This window comes from Oncorhynchus kisutch, unplaced genomic scaffold, assembly GCF_002021735.2.
Source record: "Oncorhynchus kisutch isolate 150728-3 unplaced genomic scaffold, Okis_V2 Okis07a-Okis12b_hom, whole genome shotgun sequence".
Lineage (NCBI taxonomy): Eukaryota > Metazoa > Chordata > Actinopteri > Salmoniformes > Salmonidae > Oncorhynchus > Oncorhynchus kisutch.
Window position 1 is genome coordinate 16,879,684 of NW_022261984.1, and position 15,601 is coordinate 16,895,284.

The 15,601-nt window shown below is 36.8% G+C and overlaps 1 protein-coding gene across 1 annotated transcript in view; it reads left to right on the plus strand.

The window, feature by feature from the left end:
- The first annotated feature begins 5,535 nt into the window (after window positions 1-5,535).
- LOC116360057 (2-hydroxyacylsphingosine 1-beta-galactosyltransferase) overlaps window positions 5,536-15,601 on the plus strand; it is an 87,454-nt gene continuing 77,388 nt past the window's right edge. Inside the window, exon 1 of the mRNA XM_031814538.1 lies at window positions 5,536-5,761. The gene's annotated coding sequence lies outside the window, so the exon portion shown is untranslated. The remainder of the gene's footprint in view (window positions 5,762-15,601) is intronic.

The window sequence follows — 15,601 nt, forward strand, 5'->3', positions numbered from 1 at the left end:
ATTGTTGTGTGTATATAACCTGTCCTTACTAGGATTGTTATATAACCTGTCCTTACTAGGATTGTTTATATATAACCTGTCCTTACTAGGATTGTTATATATATAACCTGTCCTTACTAGGATTGTTGTATATATATATAACCTGTCCTTACTTGGATTGTTGTATATATCTCCTATAACCTGTCCTTACTAGGATTGTTGTATATATAACCTGTCCTTACTAGGATTGTTGTATATATATAACCTGTCCTTACTTGGATTGTTGTATATATATAACCTGTCATTACTAGGATTGTTGTATATATATAACCTGTCCTTACTAGGATTGTTGTATATATATAACCTGTCCTTACTAGGATTGTTGTATATATATAACCTGTCCTTACTTGGATTGTTGTTTATATATAACCTGTCCTTACTAGGATTGTTGTATATATATATATAATCTGTCCTTACTAGGATTGTTGTATATATATAACCTGTCCTTACTAGGATTGTTGTATATAACCTGTCCTTACTAGGATTGTTGTATATATATAACCTGTCCTTACTAGGATTGTTGTATATATAACCTGTCCTTACTAGGATTGTTGTATATATATAACCTGTCCTTACTAGAATTGTTGTATATATCTCCTATAACCTGTCCTTAATAGGATTGTTGTATATATATAACCTGTCCTTACTAGGATTGTTGTATATATATAACCTGTCCTTACTAGAATTGTTGTATATATCTCCTATAACCTGTCCTTAATAGGATTGTTGTATATATATAACCTGTCCTTACTAGGATTGTTGTATATATATATAACCTGTCCTAACTAGGATTGTTGTATATATATAACCTGTCCTTACTAGGATTGTTGTATATATATAACCTGTCCTTACTAGGATTGTTTATATATAACCTGTCCTTACTAGGATTGTTATATATATAACCTGTCCTTACTAGGATTGTTGTATATATATAACCTGTCCTTACTTGGATTGTTGTATATATATAACCTGTCCTTACTTGGATTGTTGTATATAGCTCCTATAACCTGTCCTTACTAGGATTGTTATATATATATATATATATAATCTGTCCTTACTAGGATTGTTGTAAATATATAACCTGTCCTTACTAGGACTGTTGTATATATAACCTGTCCTTACTAGGATTGTTGTATATATTAAACCTGTTCTTACTAGGATTGTTGTATATATCTCCTATAACCTGTCCTTACTAGGATTGTTGTGTATATTAAACCTGTCCTTACTAGGATTGTTTATATATAACCTGTCCTTACTAGGATTGTTGTATATATATATAACCTGTCCTTACTAGGATTGTTGTATATATATAACCTGTCCTTACTAGGATTGTTTATATATAACCTGTCCTTACTAGGATTGTTGTATATATATAACCTGTCCTTACTAGGATTGTTGTATATATATAACCTGTCCTTACTAGGATTGTTGTATATATATAACCTGTCCTTACTAGGATTGTTGTATATATATAATCTGTCCTTACTAGGATTGTTGTATATATATATAACCTGTCCTTACTAGGATTGTTGTATATATATGACCTGTCCTTACTAGGATTGTTGTATATATCTCCTATAACCTGTCCTTACTAGGATTGTTGTATATATATAACCTGTCCTTACTAGGATTGTTGTATATATATAACCTGTCCTTACTAGGATTGATGTATATATATATCTCCTATAACCTGTCCTTAATAGGATTGTTGTATATATAACCTGTCCTTACTAGGGTTTTGGATATATATAACCTGTCCTTACTAGGATTGTTGTATATATATAACCTGTCCTTACTAGGATTGTTGTATATATATAACCTGTCCTTACTAGGATTGATGTATATATATAACTCCTATAACCTGTCCTTACTAGGATTGTTATATATATATAATCTGTCCTTACTAGGATTGTTGTATATATAACCTGTCCTTTCTAGGATTGTTGTATACATAACCTGTCCTTACTAGGATTGTTGTATATATAACCTGTCCTTAATTGGATTGTTGTATATATATAATCTGTCCTTACTAGGATTGTTATATATATAACCTGTCCTAACTAGGATTGTTGTATATATATAACCTGTCCTTACTTGGATTGTTGTATATATATAACCTGTCCTTACTAGGATTGTTATATATATATAACCTGTCCTTACTAGGATTGTTCAATATATAACCTGTCCTAACTAGGATTGTTGTGTATATATATAACCTGTCCTAACTAGGATTGTTGTGTATATATATAACCTGTCCTAACTAGGATTGTTGTATATATATATATAACCTGTCCTAACTAGGATTGTTGTATATATCTCCTATAACCTGTCCTTAATGGGATTGTTGTATATATATAACCTGTCCTTACTAGTGTTGTTGTATATATATAACCTGTCCTTACTAGGATTGTTGTATATATATAACCTGTCCTTACTAGGATTCTTGTATATATATAATCTGTCCTTACTAGGATTGTTGTATATATAACCTGTCCTTACTAGGATTGTTGTATATATAACCTGTCCTTACTAGGATTGTTGTATATATATAACCTGTCCTTCCTAGGATTGTTGTATATATATATAACCTGTCCTTACTTGGATTGTTGTATATATAACCTGTCCTTTCTAGGATTGTTGTATATATATAACCTGTCCTTACTAGGATTGTTATATATATAACCTGTCCTTACTAGGATTGTTGTATATATATATAACCTGTCCTTACTAGGATTGTTTATATATAACCTGTCCTTACTAGGATTGTTATATATATAACCTGTCCTTACTAGGATTGTTGTATATATATAACCTGTCCTTACTTGGATTGTTGTATATATATAACCTGTCCTTACTAGGATTGTTGAATATATATATATAATCTGTCCTTACTAGGATTGTTGTATATATCTCCTATAACCTGTCCTTAATAGGATTTTTGTATATATATAACCTGTCCTTACTAGGACTGTTGTATATATATAACCTGTCCTTACTAGGATTGTTGAATATATATATATAATCTGTCCTTACTAGGATTGTTGTATATATAACCTGTCCTTACTAGGATTGTTGTATATATCTCCTATAACCTGTCCTTACTAGGATTGTTGTATATATAACCTGTCCTTACTAGGATTGTTCTATATATATAACCTGTCCTTACTAGGATTGTTCTATATATATAACCTGTCCTTACTAGGATTGTTGTATATATATAACCTGTCCTTACTAGGATTGTTGAATATATATAACCTGTCCTTACTAGGATTGTTGTATATATAATCTGTCCTTACTAGGATTGTTGTATATATATAACCTGTCCTTACTAGGATTGTTGTATATATATATAATCTGTCCTTACTAGGATTGTTGTATATATATATCTCCTATAACCTGTCCTTACTTGGATTGTTGTATATATAACCTGTCCTTACTAGGATTGTTCTATATATATAACCTGTCCTTACTAGGATTGTTGTATATATATAACCTGTCCTTACTAGGATTGTTGTATATATCTCCTATAACCTGTCCTTACTAGGATTGTTGTATATATAACCTGTCCTTACTAGGATTGTTCTATATATATAACCTGTCCTTACTAGGATTGTTCTATATATATAACCTGTCCTTACTAGGATTGTTGTATATATAATCTGTCCTTACTAGGATTGTTGTATATATATAACCTGTCCTTACTAGGATTGTTGTATATATATATAACCTGTCCTTACTAGGATTGTTGTATATATAACCTGTCCTAACTAGGATTGTTGTGTATATATAACCTGTCCTTACTAGGATTGTTGTATATATAACCTGTCCTTACTAGGATTGTTGTATATATAACCTGTCCTTACTAGGATTGTTGTATATATCTCCTATAACCTGTCCTTACTAGGATTGTTGTATATATATAACCTGTCCTTACTAGGATTGTTGTATATATAACCTGTCCTTACTAGGATTGTTGTATATATATAACCTGTCCTTACTAGGATTGTTGTATATATCTCCTATAACCTGTCCTTACTAGGATTGTTGTATATATATAACCTGTCCTTACTAGGATTGTTGTATATATATAACCTGTCCTTACTAGGATTGTTGTATATATAACCTGTCCTTACTAGGATTGTTGTATATATCTCCTATAACCTGTCCTTACTTGGATTGTTGTATATATATAACCTGTCCTTACTTGGATTGTTGTATATATAACCTGTCCTTACTAGGATTGTTGTATATATAATCTGTCCTTACTAGGATTGTTATATATATAACCTGTCCTTACTAGGATTGTTGTATATATAACCTGTCCTTACTAGGATTGTTGTATATATAACCTGTCCTTACTAGGATTGTTGTATATATATAACCTGTCCTTACTAGGATTGTTGTATATATATAACCTGTCCTTACTAGGATTGTTGTATATATATAACCTGTCCTTACTAGGATTGTTGAATATATAACCTGTCCTTACCAGGATTGTTGAATATATAACCTGTCCTTACCACGATTGTTGAATATATATAACCTGTCCTTACCAGGATTGTGTTACCATTGGAAAAGCATTGTTACATGGTTGGGTGGCTGTTGACAGTCGGCCTTAGAAAAGAGTCGAATTAAACATTAAATGGAGACTATCATCAGAGCCCCTCCTCCATGTTTACAGGGTCAACAACACACCTGTTTAGAGACAGTCAGTCAGGTAGCACAATGGGTTCTCTCTATTCTCCTCTTCCTCTCTGTACCCATTTTATTCCATTTAAAGGGGATTTATTGACATGGGAAACATGTTACCATTTTTCCAAAACAAGTAAAGTAGATAATAATGAAAAGTGAAATTAACAAGAAAAATTAACAGTAAACATTACACTCACAGAAGTTCCAAAAGAACAAAGACATTTCAAATGTCATATAATGTCTATATACAGTGTTTTAATGATGTGAAAATAGTTCAAAAGGGAAAATAAATAAGCATAAATATGGGTTGTATTTACAGTGGTGTTTGTTCTTCACTGTTTGACCTTTTCTTATGGCAACAGGTCACAAATATTGCTACTGTGGTCTCTCTCTCTCCCCCCCCACTCCCCCAACTCTCTCTCTTTCTGTCTGTCAATTCAATTCAAAGGGCTTTATTGACATGGGAAACATATGTTAACGTTGCCAAAGCTAGTAAAATAGATAATAAACACAAGTGAAATAAACCATACAAAATGTACAGTAAACATAGCATATAATGGTTATGTACAGTGTTGTAGTCTCTCTCTCAACTCAAAGGGCTTCATTGGCATGGGAAAGACCCAACCAAATCATGAGAAAACAGAAAGAGAATTACATGACAAAGAATTTGCAAAGAATTTACAACAAAAACACAGAGCAAACTAGAATGCTATCTGGCCCTAAACAGAGAGTACAGTCTTCCTCTCTCTCTCTCTCTGCCACTCCCTTCATTTCGGAGGTAGCGCAGAGCTAAGTCCCGCCCCAGAGAAGGCCAGTCGGAGTTGGATCGGAGACTGTCTTCGACCAGCCGTTACCAGACGCATCTGGACTGGAGCCGCAGCACAGCAGCTAACCCGTCCTTTCCATTTAATTAATACGGACACTTTTTCAGAATTTAGTATTTATTTAATTTTTCAACCTGTCGTTCAGGTGGACTCTGGATAGTTGCCTCCCTTCCCCTCACCCTTTCTACCGTGTAAAAGGAACTAAGGTAAGCCGAAACTTCCCGCTAGTAGGCAGCAGCAACAGGTGTCCGTGCGTGTGTGTGTGTGTGTGCGCGCGCCTGCTGGTGCGTGTGTGTTTGCGTGTGGTTTCAAAATATACAGGTGCAACATAACCTCGTATCTATGACCGAATAGCAGTAAAGTTGTAGCGTCCAATAGACGCGGTTGATAGAGAGAGAAGAAAGACAGAGAGGGAGAGAGAGAGAGTGTCGTAACCAAAGCAGGACACCTAAGCAGGTGCATCTCGCTGTGGGTAGTCTAGGCTGCCTAGTCAGTGTTTTTCCGCTGACCACAGTGTGTCTTTCTCGATTTAAAACAACACCACATTTCATTGAACCTTTATTTAACTAGGCAAGTAATTTAAGAACCAATTCTTATTCACAACGACGGCCAACAACAACCAAACCCGGACGATACTGGGCCAATTGTGCGCCGCCCTATGGGGACTCCCAATCACAGCCGGGTTGTGATACAGCCTGTGATCGAACCAGGGTGTCTGTAGTAACGCCTCAAGCACTGAGATGCAGTAGCTTAGACCGCTGCGCCACTCGGGAAGCCCTCGATCACCCACAATGCCTCACTCTTTCTGTAACTCTCTCTCCGCATCTATCCATTCCTCCATTCATTCCCTTTCTGTCTCCGTCTCACACAGAGCATGACTATGTCTTACCACGGAGACAATAGAAAACGGGCCATTTTCTCTCTCTAGTTAATGTCCATATACCTCACCTGCACCTACCTCACCTGCAAAAACATTGACCCAGAGAGAGAGCAGAGAGCACACAGCATTATGATAAATCTACATAAGTACACACTGAGTGCCATTATGTCCTAATGGCACCCTGTTCACTGTACAGTGCACTATTTATGACAAGAGGCTGCATTGTGATTTGGGTGGTGTTTGGGACGCACACTGAATGTCACATGACCGTGTGACCAGGATGTTGTCCGAGTAACTACAGACAGTAGTCTGTTCTACCTCAGTTAATGTCAGTAGTATGTTCTACCTTAGTTAATGTTGATATATAATGTCAGTAGTCTGTTCTACCTTAGTTAATGTCTGTAGTCTGTTCTACCTTAGTTAATGTCCGTAGTCTGTTCTACCTTAGTTAATGTTGATATATAATGTCTGTAGTCTGTTCTACCTTAGTTAATGTTGATATATAATGTCAGTAGTCTGTTCTACCTTAGTTAATGTCAGTAGTATGTTCTACCTTAGTTAATGTTGATATATAATGTCAGTAGTCTGTTCTACCTTAGTTAATGTCAGTAGTCTGTTCTACCTTAGTTAATGTTGATATATAATGTCAGTAGTCTGTTCTACCTTAGTTAATGTCAGTAGTCTATTCTACCTTAGTTAATGTCAGTAGTCTGTTCTACCATAGTTAATGTCAGTAGTCTGTTCTACCATAGTTCATGTCAGTAGTCTGTTCTACCATAGTTAATGTCAGTAGTCTGTTCTACCTTAGTTAATGTCAGTAGTCTGTTCTACATTAGTTAATGTCAGTAGTCTGTTCTACCTTAGTTAATGTTGATATATAATGTCTGTAGTCTGTTCTACCTTAGTTAATGTCAGTAGTCTGTTCTACCTCAGTTAATGTCAGTAGTCTGTTCTACCTTAGTTAATGTCAGTAGTCTGTTCTACCTTAGTTAATGTCAGTAGTCTGTTCTACCTTAGTTAATGTTGATATATAATGTCAGTAGTCTGTTCTACCTTAGTTAATGTCTGTAGTCTGTTCTACCTTAGTTAATGTCTGTAGTCTGTTCTACCTTAGTTAATGTCTGTAGTCTGTTCTACCTTAGTTAATGTTGATATATAATGTCAGTAGTCTGTTCTACCTTAGTTAATGTCAGTAGTCTGTTCTACCTTAGTTAATGTCAGTAGTCTGTTCTACCATAGTTAATGTCAGTAGTCTGTTCTACCTTAGTTAATGTCAGTTGTCTGTTCTACCTTAGTTAATGTTGATATATAATGTCAGTAGTCTGTTCTACCTTAGTTAATGTCAGTAGTCTGTTCTACCTTAGTTATTGTCAGTAGTCTGTTCTACCTTAGTTAATGTCAGTAGTCTGTTCTACCGTAGTTAATGTCAGTTGTCTGTTCTACCTTAGTTAATGTCAGTAGTCTGTTCTACCGTAGTTAATGTCAGTTGTCTGTTCTACCTTAGTTATTGTCAGTAGTCTGTTCTACCTTAGTTAATGTCAGTAGTCTGTTCTACCTTAGTTAATGTTGATATATAATGTCTGTAGTCTGTTCTACCTTAGTTAATGTCAGTAGTCTGTTCTACCTCAGTTAATGTCAGTAGTCTGTTCTACCTTAGTTAATGTCAGTAGTCTGTTCTACCTTAGTTAATGTCAGTAGTCTGTTCTACCTTAGTTAATGTTGATATATAATGTCAGTAGTCTGTTCTACCTTAGTTAATGTCTGTAGTCTGTTCTACCTTAGTTAATGTCTGTAGTCTGTTCTACCTTAGTTAATGTCTGTAGTCTGTTCTACCTTAGTTAATGTTGATATATAATGTCAGTAGTCTGTTCTACCTTAGTTAATGTCAGTAGTCTGTTCTACCTTAGTTAATGTCAGTTGTCTGTTCTACCTTAGTTATTGTCAGTAGTCTGTTCTACCTTAGTTAATGTCAGTAGTCTGTTCTACATTAGTTAATGTCAGTAGTCTGTTCCACCTTAGTTAATATCTGTAGTCTGTTCTACCTTAGTTAATGTCAGTAGTCTGTTCTACCGTAGTTAATGTCAGTTGTCTGTTCTACCTTAGTTATTGTCAGTAGTCTGTTCTACCTTAGTTAATGTCAGTAGTCTGTTCTACATTAGTTAATGTCAGTAGTCTGTTCCACCTTAGTTAATATCTGTAGTCTGTTCTACCTTAGTTAATGTCAGTAGTCTGTTCTACCTTAGTTAATGTTGATATATAATGTCAGTAGTCTGTTCTACCTTAGTTAATGTCAGTAGTCTGTTCTACCTTAGTTAATGTCAGTAGTCTGTTCTACCGTAGTTAATGTCAGTAGTCTGTTCTACCTTAGTTAATGTCAGTAGTCTGTTCTACCTTAGTTAATGTCAGTAGTCTGTTCTACCTTAGTTAATGTCAGTAGTATGTTCTACCTTAGTTAATGTTGATATATAATGTCAGTAGTCTGTTCTACCTTAGTTAATGTCGCATCGACGCGTCGCGATAAGTGTGGTCAGCATGTTAATCGCTACAATATCTTTCAAACAGGACATTAGTCTGTTAACTGAGTCCTAAATTGGATGTCTATATCAGTCTGTTAATACAGGACTAGTAAAGGTCTGTTAATACAGGACTAGTAAAGGTCTGTTAATACAGGACTAGTAAAGGTCTGTTAACACAGGACTAGTAAAGGTCTATTAACACAGGACTAGTAAAGGTCCTCTAATACAGGACTAGTAAAGGTCTATTAACACAGGACTAGTAAAGGTCTGTTAATACAGGACTAGTAAAGGTCCACTAATACAGGACTAGTAAAGGTCTGTTAATACAGGACTAGTAAAGGTCTGTTAATACAGGCCTAGTAAAGGTCTGTTAATACAGGACTAGTAAAGGTCTGTTAATACAGGACTAGTAAAGGTCCACTAATACAGGACTAGTAAAGGTCTGTTAATATAGGACTAGTAAAGGTCTGTTAATACAGGACTAGTAAAGGTCTGTTAACACAGGACTAGTAAAGGTCTGTTAACACAGGACTAGTAAAGGTCCTCTAATACAGGACTAGTAAAGGTCTATTAACACAGGACTAGTAAAGGTCTGTTAATACAGGACTAGTAAAGGTAAAACTAATACGGGACTAGTAAAGGTCTGTTAATACAGGACTAGTAAAGGTCTGTTAATACAGGACTAGTAAAGGTCCACTAACACAGGACTAGTAAAGGTCTGTTAATACAGGACTAGTAAAGGTCTGTTAATACAGGACTAGTAAAGGTCCACTAATACAGGACTAGTAAAGGTCTGTTAATACAGGACTAGTAAAGGTCCACTAATACAGGACTAGTAAAGGTCTGTTAACACAGGACTAGTAAAGGTCCTCTAATACAGGACTAGTAAAGGTCTGTTAATACAGGACTAGTAAAGGTCTGTTAATACAGGACTAGTAAAGGTCTGTTAATACAGGACTAGTAAAGGCCTGTTAACACAGGACTAGTAAAGGTCTGTTAACACAGGACTAGTAAAGGTCTGTTAACACAGGACTAGTAAAGGTCTGTTAACACAGGACTAGTAAAGGTCTGTTAATACAGGACTAGTAAAGGTCTATTAACACAGGACTAGTAAAGGTCTGTTAACACAGGACTAGTAAAGGTCCACTAATACAGGACTAGTAAAGGTCTGTTAATACAGGACTAGTAAAGGTCTGTTAATACAGGACTAGTAAAGGTCTGTTAATACAGGACTAGTAAAGGTACTCTAATACAGGACTAGTAAAGGTCTGTTAATACAGGACTAGTAAAGGTCTGTTAATACAGGACTAGTAAAGGTCTGTTAATACAGGACTAGTAAAGGTCCACTAACACAGGACTAGTAAAGGTCTGTTAATACAGGACTAGTAAAGGTCTGTTAATACAGGACTAGTAAAGGTCTGTTAATACAGGACTAGTAAAGGTCTGTTAATACAGGACTAGTAAAGGTCTGTTAATACAGGACTAGTAAAGGTCTGTTAATACAGGACTAGTAAAGGTCCTCTAATACAGGACTAGTAAAGGTCTGTTAATACAGGACTAGTAAAGGTCTGTTAATACAGGACTAGTAAAGGTCTGTTAATACAGGACTAGTAAAGGTCTGTTAATACAGGACTAGTAAAGGTCCACTAACACAGGACTAGTAAAGGTCTGTTAATACAGGACTAGTAAAGGTCTGTTAATACAGGACTAGTAAAGGTCTGTTAATACAGGACTAGTAAAGGTCCACTAATACAGGACTAGTAAAGTTCTGTTAATACAGGACTAGTAAAGGTCCACTAATACAGGACTAGTAAAGGTCTGTTAACACAGGACTAGTAAAGGTCCTCTAATACAGGACTAGTAAATGTCTGTTAATACAGGACTAGTAAAGGTCTGTTAATACAGGACTAGTAAAGGTCTGTTAATACAGGACTAGTAAAGGCCTGTTAACACAGGACTAGTAAAGGTCTGTTAACACAGGACTAGTAAAGGTCTGTTAACACAGGACTAGTAAAGGTCTGTTAACACAGGACTAGTAAAGGTCTGTTAATACAGGACTAGTAAAGGTCTATTAACACAGGACTAGTAAAGGTCTGTTAACACAGGACTAGTAAAGGTCCACTAATACAGGACTAGTAAAGGTCTGTTAATACAGGACTAGTAAAGGTCTGTTAATACAGGACTAGTAAAGGTCTGTTAATACAGGACTAGTAAAGGTCTGTTAATACAGGACTAGTAAAGGTCTGTTAATACAGGACTAGTAAAGGTCCTCTAATACAGGACTAGTAAAGGTCTGTTAATACAGGACTAGTAAAGGTCCACTAATACAGGACTAGTAAAGGTCTGTTAATACAGGACTAGTAAAGGTCTGTTAATACAGGACTAGTAAAGGTCCACTAACACAGGACTAGTAAAGGTCTGTTAATACAGGAATAGTAAAGGTCTGTTAATACAGGACTAGTAAAGGTCCACTAATACAGGACTAGTAAAGGTCTGTTAATACAGGACTAGTAAAGGTCCACTAATACAGGACTAGTAAAGGTCTGTTAACACAGGACTAGTAAAGGTCCTCTAATACAGGACTAGTAAAGGTCTGTTAATACAGGACTAGTAAAGGTCTGTTAATACAGGACTAGTAAAGGTCTGTTAATACAGGACTAGTAAAGGCCTGTTAACACAGGACTAGTAAAGGTCTGTTAACACAGGACTAGTAAAGGTCTGTTAACACAGGACTAGTAAAGGTCTGTTAACACAGGACTAGTAAAGGTCTGTTAATACAGGACTAGTAAAGGTCTATTAACACAGGACTAGTAAAGGTCTGTTAACACAGGACTAGTAAAGGTCCACTAATACAGGACTAGTAAAGGTCTGTTAATACAGGACTAGTAAAGGTCTGTTAATACAGGACTAGTAAAGGTCTGTTAATACAGGACTAGTAAAGGTCTGTTAATACAGGACTAGTAAAGGTCCTCTAATACAGGACTAGTAAAGGTCTGTTAATACAGGACTAGTAAAGGTCTGTTAATACAGGAGTAGTAAAGGTCTGTTAATACAGGACTAGTAAAGGTCCACTAACACAGGACTAGTAAAGGTCTGTTAATATAGGACTAGTAAAGGTCTGTTAATACAGGACTAGTAAAGGTCCACTAATACAGGACTAGTAAAGGTCTGTTAATACAGGACTAGTAAAGGTCCACTAATAAAGGACTAGTAAAGGTCTGTTAACACAGGACTAGTAAAGGTCTGTTAACACAGGACTAGTAAAGGTCCTCTAATACAGGACTAGTAAAGGTCTGTTAATACAGGACTAGTAAAGGTCTGTTAATACAGGACTAGTAAAGGTCTGTTAATACAGGACTAGTAAAGGCCTGTTAACACAGGACTAGTAAAGGTCTGTTAACACAGGACTAGTAAAGGTCTGTTAACACAGGACTAGTAAAGGTCTGTTAACACAGGACTAGTAAAGGTCTGTTAATACAGGACTAGTAAAGGTCTATTAACACAGGACTAGTAAAGGTCTGTTAACACAGGACTGGTAAAGGTCCACTAATACAGGACTAGTAAAGGTCTGTTAATACAGGACTAGTAAAGGTCTGTTAATACAGGACTAGTAAAGGTCTGTTAATACAGGACTAGTAAAGGTCTGTTAATACAGGACTAGTAAAGGTCTGTTAATACAGGACTAGTAAAGGTCCTCTAATACAGGACTAGTAAAGGTCTGTTAATACAGGACTAGTAAAGGTCTGTTAATACAGGACTAGTAAAGGTCTGTTAATACAGGACTAGTAAAGGTCTGTTAATACAGGACTAGTAAAGGTCCACTAACACAGGACTAGTAAAGGTCTGTTAATACAGGACTAGTAAAGGTCTGTTAATACAGGACTAGTAAAGGTCTGTTAATACAGGACTAGTAAAGGTCCACTAATACAGGACTAGTAAAGGTCTGTTAATACAGGACTAGTAAAGGTCCACTAATACAGGACTAGTAAAGGTCTGTTAACACAGGACTAGTAAAGGTCCTCTAATACAGGACTAGTAAAGGTCTGTTAATACAGGACTAGTAAAGGTCTGTTAATACAGGACTAGTAAAGGCCTGTTAACACAGGACTAGTAAAGGTCTGTTAACACAGGACTAGTAAAGGTCTGTTAACACAGGACTAGTAAAGGTCTGTTAACACAGGACTAGTAAAGGTCTGTTAATACAGGACTAGTAAAGGTCTATTAACACAGGACTAGTAAAGGTCTGTTAACACAGGACTAGTAAAGGTCCACTAATACAGGACTAGTAAAGGTCTGTTAATACAGGACTAGTAAAGGTCTGTTAATACAGGACTAGTAAAGGTCTGTTAATACAGGACTAGTAAAGGTCTGTTAATACAGGACTAGTAAAGGTCTATTAATACAGGACTAGTAAAGGTCTGTTAATACAGGACTAGTAAAGGTCTGTTAATACAGGACTAGTAAAGGTCTGTTAATACAGGACTAGTAAAGGTCTGTTAATACAGGACTAGTAAAGGTCTGTTAATACAGGACTAGTAAAGGTCTGTTAATACAGGACTAGTAATACAGGACTAGTAATATAGGACTAGTAATACAGGACTAGTAATACAGGACTAGTAATACAGGACTAGTAATACAGGACTAGTTAAAGGTCTGTTAATACAGGACTAGTAACACAGGACTAGTAAAGGTCTGTTAATACAGGACTAGTAAAGGTCTGTTAATACAGGACTAGTAATACAGGACTAGTAAAGGTCTGTTAATACCGGACTAGTAAAGGCCCAGTAAACTGATTTTATGAACACCACCCCTCCTTCCCTCAGCTATGGGGTGTAACCAAAGCTGTGTTGTACTCATTAGGTCAAATAAAATGGTTCCCTCACAAGGAATTAGAAGGAGAGAAATATAACCAAGCTGACTTTCTCTTTCTGTGTGCTATTCTACAGACCAAGAGCTGGTCAGACTAGTTAAAGAGAGAGAGGGAGGGAGGGAAGGAGGGACAGACAGACAGACAGACAGACAGACAGACAGACAGACAGACAGACAGACAGACAGACAGACAGACAGACAGACAGACAGACAGACAGACAGACAGACAGACAGACAGACAGACAGGTATGTGTTTTCCTTCTGCCTTGTTTTGATATGGTAGCTTTCTGGGTTATCCCATGGGGACAGACAGACAGACAGACAGACAGACAGACAGACAGACAGACAGACAGACAGACAGACAGACAGACAGACAGACAGACAGACAGACAGACAGACAGACAGACAGACAGAGAGGTGAGACTGATTCTTTGTAAACATAGACTCAGGTATGTGAGAGGGAAGGAAGGACAGACAGACAGACAGACAGACAGACAGACAGACAGACAGACAGACAGACAGACAGACAGACAGACAGACAGACAGACAGAGAGGTGAGACTGATTCTTTGTAAACATAGACTCAGGTATGTGAGAGGGAGGGAAGGACAGACAGACAGACAGACAGACAGACAGACAGACAGACAGACAGACAGACAGACAGACAGACAGACAGACAGACAGACAGACAGAGAGGTGAGACTGATTCTTTGTAAACATAGACTCAGGTATGTGAGAGGGAGGGAAGGAGAGACAGACAGACAGACAGACAGACAGACAGACAGACAGACAGACAGACAGACAGACAGACAGACAGACAGACAGACAGACAGACAGACAGACAGACAGACAGACAGACAGACAGACAGACAGACAGAGAGGTGAGACTGATTCTTTGTAAACATAGACTCAGGTATGTGAGAGGGAAGGAAGGACAGACAGACAGACAGACAGACAGACAGACAGACAGACAGACAGACAGACAGACAGACAGACAGACAGACAGACAGACAGAGAGGTGAGACTGATTCTTTGTAAACATAGACTCAGGTATGTGAGAGGGAGGGAAGGACAGACAGACAGACAGACAGACAGACAGACAGACAGACAGACAGACAGACAGACAGACAGACAGACAGACAGACAGACAGACAGACAGACAGACAGACAGACAGACAGACAGACAGACAGAGAGGTGAGGCGGGGGGGGGTGAGACTGATTCTTTGTAGACTCAGGTATGTCAACTCAGGTATGTGTTTTCCTTCTGCCTTGTTCTGATATTGTAGTTTTCTGGGGTATCCCATGGGGACAGCCAAACCATTTTAAAACATTTTTGTAATGAGATTGTACCTCTGTCATCTGGCTCATAAACACAGCTTCCATTTTTAAAATGTATTTATTTATTTCACCTTTATTTAACCAGGTAGGCTAGTTGAGAACACCTTTATTTAACCAGGTAGGCTAGTTGAGAACACCTTTATTTAACCAGGTAGGCTAGTTGAGAACACCTTTATTTAACCAGGTAGGCTAGTTGAGAACACCTTTATTTAACCAGGTAGGCTAGTTGAGAACAAGTTCTCATTTACAACTGCGACCTGGCCAAGATAAAGCATAGCAGTGTGAACAGACAACACAGAGTTACACATGGAGTAAACAATAAACAAGTCAATAACACAATAAACAAGTCAATAACACAGTAGAAAACAATAGTCTACATACATTGTGTGCAAAAGGCATGTAGGCAATAAATAGGCCATAGGAGAGAATAATTACAATTTAGC